This window comes from Enhydra lutris, unplaced genomic scaffold, assembly GCF_002288905.1.
Source record: "Enhydra lutris kenyoni isolate GAN:26980312 unplaced genomic scaffold, ASM228890v2 scaffoldscaffold12, whole genome shotgun sequence".
In the NCBI taxonomy this organism is placed as follows: Eukaryota; Metazoa; Chordata; class Mammalia; order Carnivora; family Mustelidae; genus Enhydra; species Enhydra lutris.
This window is the reverse complement of record NW_019154096.1, coordinates 47,779,499-47,783,913: the sequence shown is the minus strand read 5'-3', so window position 1 is coordinate 47,783,913 and position 4,415 is coordinate 47,779,499.

The following is a 4,415-nucleotide window of genomic DNA, read 5'->3' as shown; positions in this document are numbered from 1 at the left end:
CCTACCTGGATAATCCAGGATAATCTCCCCATCTCAAGATCCTTATTCACACCTTTGGCCATATGAGGTAATATTCACAGGCTTTAGGGCTTAGGACCAAATATCTTTGGAGGACATTTTTCAGCCTTCCACAATTTATCCTTCAACTTCAATTTATCACTGGTTGAAGACTGCTCTCAGGAGTCAAAAATTCTTTGGCACTTCTGACCTATTTTTCAGGGTTCATGAAAAAGTCTTCAGGTTAAAAGTTGTAAACACTTATAGAGGATGTTTTTCTGCATGTGTGAAGTAAGTGCTGAGAGGATGTTGACGGGATACCAACAAAACCTGCTAGATTATTATTTTTTGGCATCAGTCTTTTGTTTACAATTTTAATTCCATAATTAATCATTAGTTGTAATTATAGTTATTAGCTATTTTAACTTCATTTCCTGATGGGCCAGAATGAAAATTATTTGCATTACCTGTGTGATCTTCCTCAGAAAGCATTATCCCATCTGTATGAACTTTGTCCTTTTTATAAGTGTCCATTTAAGTATACATTGCTCTGTCATTTCTTCCCAAGCTTTTTTTTTCTTTTAGCACCTATAAATCTCTTCTACTTTTCAAAAAATATTTCTTTATTTATTTGACTGAGAGCACAAGCAGGGATAGTGGCAGGCAGAGTGCTGAGCAGGGAGCCTGATGCTGCGGAGGCTCTATCCCAGGACCCTTGGATCATGACCTGAGTCGAAGGCAGATGCTTAACTGACCGAGCCACCTAGATGCCCCTACAAACTCTTCTATTAATCTCTATTTGGTCATGCATAATTATCTTTCTCAACTATATATACATTTTTTTCAACTATATTTTGACATTACTAAAGGAAGAGGTCCTGACATATATATTTTCTTTTTTTTTTTTAAGATTTTATTTATTTATTTAACAGACGGATCACAAGTGGGCAGAGAGGCAGGCAGAGAGAGAGAGGAGGAAGCAGGCTCCTGCTGAACAGAGAGCCAGATGCAGGGCTCGATTTCAGGACACTGGGATCACGACCTGAGCCGAAGGCAGAAGCTATAATCCACTGAGCCACCCAGGCGCCCCCTCACATATATATTTTCAAATTCTTGATGTCTGAATTTTGGAGATTTACATTTATAATCTGGCGCCATATAGTAATTCCTCTTTAGGAAATACAACATCTCTTTTGAGCCCATTTTGTGCTTTTAGTTTCAAGGTCCCTTGTTACAACTTATATGAATTATCTTGTGGGACAGGAACACCAGAAGCCTTATTGTTCTATGCCTATTTAGTGACATTTAGAAAATCAGTTTATTATAGAGAATGGCCAAGAAAGCCCTAGCTTGTATCCCAAGATCTCTGGAGTATTGGGATTTTAGCTGTGGGTAAACGAATAAAATAGGGAATATTGGAAGGGGCCCCAGTGAAGAAAATAGTTTGGTTTTGAGCATGGTGATTTGAAGTTCCATGGTAACCATGTGGGGATGTCCAGAAGGAGGTAGCTATGACAAGGAAGCTTGGAGGGAGAGGTATGGACTGGACGAAAGACTTGGAAATCTTTTTACAATATGTAGATGGATGAGATCACACTGGAAGAGCAAGTAGAATGAGAAGTAGAAAAGTGGGCCCAGGCCAGAACCCTGAGAATCACCTACATTGAAAAAGCAAGAGGAAGAAGAAATGGAGGTGGGACAAGAACCCAGGGAAGAGGTTGTTAGGAAAGCCAAGGACACTGACACTGTAATGTGAGAAAGAAGAAATGTGTAGCATCAAATGTAGTAGAGAGCTAGTGAGGTTAAAAAAAAAAAGAGTACAAAGAGATGATATAGCTTAGTGCATACTTAGAAAAACAATTTGGAGGTTTTTAATGACCCCAATGAGAGCGACAGTGGAATGTTATGGGCAGATCTAGATGGGTTCTTAATAGACTGCTCTAAAGGGCTCATAGGAATCTCTGCATATAATACTTGTGAAGATAGTTTGGGGTAGCCCAGTGACCTCTCTTAGCCCAAGTGTTCAGGAAAGCTCTGGAGGATCCAAGAGGGCCTAAAAGCCCGAGTTTAGCAGTGGGTTGAACTAGTGGGAAATGACACAAAGCTGGAGAACATAGAATTGAGAAACCATTAAAGATTTTATTTATTTATTTGACATAGAGAGATCACAAGTAGGCAGAGAGGCAGGCAGAGAGAGGGTGGGGAGCAGGCTCCCTGCTGAGCAGACAGCCCGATGAGAGGGCTCAATCCCAGGACCCTGAGATCATGACCTGAGCGGAGCCAAAGGCAGAGGCTTAACATGTTTAGTAGAAATCATATAAACTTCCATTTTTAAGTTTGTGTTCAAATAATTGCTCAAATTCAAGATGGGAGGGAGTTAGCTTGGCAACAACTGTTGCAAAATGATCTAGGGATTCAAGCTGTTTATAGACTTGAAAGGGCCAAACATATGATTTAATTCCTCAAGAAGCTAGCACAAACTTGGGCTGTGATAACAGAAAAGAGGAAGTGAAGACATCGGAATACCAGTTTCTTTGTTTTTTGTTTTGTTTTGTTTTGTTTTGTTTTTTTAGATAAGGAGAAGCAGGAAAGGAGGAAAATGAAACAGTAACTAAAAGGAGATAGAGTCAGGGGCGCCTGGGTGACTCAGTCGGTTAAGTGTCTGCCTTCAGCTCAGGTCATGATCCCAGGGTCCTGGGATGGAGTCTGGCATCAGACTCTCTGCTCAGCAGGGCATCTGCTTCTCCCTCGCCTTCTGCCCCTCCCCTCTACTCATTCCTTCTCTCTCTCTCTCAATAAGTAAATAAAAATTAAAAAAAGATTGTCATTAGAAAGAAAGTTATGGAAGAGATTTGAATGTGCTAATAGGTTGCGGGGAAGGATCCAAGGGAGAGGGAAAACAGAGAAGTGATAATTAGTGGTACAGGAGTCTGATAAAGCTGGGAGAAAAACTGGTTTTGAATGGAAGTGGGGATGCCTCACCAGTGGAGAGACTGGAGGGAAGGCTGGAAGGATGGGAGTGACCAGAGATAAATTGCTGTTTGGTAAGGGATTTTGGCACTTGGGAAGAGCACAGCGTAATGTTTTCAGTTTGTTTGATGAAGTAATACTCCAGTGGGACAGACTCTGCTGTTTCTGAGTCTGTGTGGAAGGACAGAGAACAACGGGCCAAACTGGTGAACTTGGGAGGGAGGGAAAGCATTCCAGATAGGATGGGATTCCTGGTCTCTGAAGTGGAACCCAGAAACTGGCAGTTTTCTTCCCAATCTATTTAACACTAACACCCACCAGGAAGCTCAGACTTCTGGGTCTCTCTCTCCAGCTTTTCCCACCTGGCTTAGGGCTGCAGGAGTCATGAGTCCGTTGGGAGCTGTGCTCAAGAACCACAGGCTTTATTTCTTTAAAAAATAAACTGGAGTGAAATTCTTAAACTTATTCAGGAAAAAAAAAGGTCCTTGAGGGACAAACATTTTGAAAACTATTATTTTTGCAGTACCTACATCTTCCTATTGGAATTAATGACTTTGGTGTAATTAATCAGACAAAAATTTACACAAAGGTAATAGTTGCAAAATATTGAAATGCAGAGTCTCACTGACATACCTCTTTATCAGACAATGGTTGAAATGACAGCAAGAAACGTTTCAAAATAAAATATCAAGAATTAAGAGACTTCCCAGGGGCGCCTGGGTGGCTCAGTGGGTTAAGCTTCTGCACTCGGCTCAGGTCATGATCCTGGAGTCCTGGGATGGAGTCCGCATAGGGCTCTCTGCTCAGCAGGGAGTTTGCTTCCCCCTCTCTCTGCCTGCCTCACTGCCTACTTGTGATCTCTCTCTGTCAAATAAATAAATAAAATCTTAAAAAAAAAAAAAAAAAAAGAATTGAGAGACTTTCGAGTTCCGGAAGGTCATGAGAAGTCATTCGCCATTCCACAAACATGCCCAGAGAGCCCGTGGAGGGGGCAGGCATGACACAAAAGGAGTAGGCCTTTCCTGCCCTCAAGCCTCGACGGAGGAAAACCAACTGCAAAGGTCAGTATCTCTGACAGAAAGATGAGATACGCTGCGTGATGAGAGGCATGACGTGCTGGGAGGTGACTGATAAAAAGCAAGCCCTTTCGTCCTGAAAGGTGGAGCCCGACTTCCCCAGGACTTTAAAGGAAGTTGGGCGACAGGACAGGAATCATAGACCTTATGAAGTTCCCCGGGGGCCACCCGCCTTCGGCAAGCGCGGCTCAGGGACACCGCGCGTTCACCGGCGCTTTCACCGGCGCGTTCACCGGCGCGTTCACCGGCGTGCCACCCGCCCGGTGCCGCGAGAGGGCGCGCGGCCGAATCTGGGCACGGAAGTCCCACTTCTATTTCCGGCGGCGGAGGATGGGGAGGGGCCAGGGGTAGCTTCCGCCTGGCGCAGTTTAG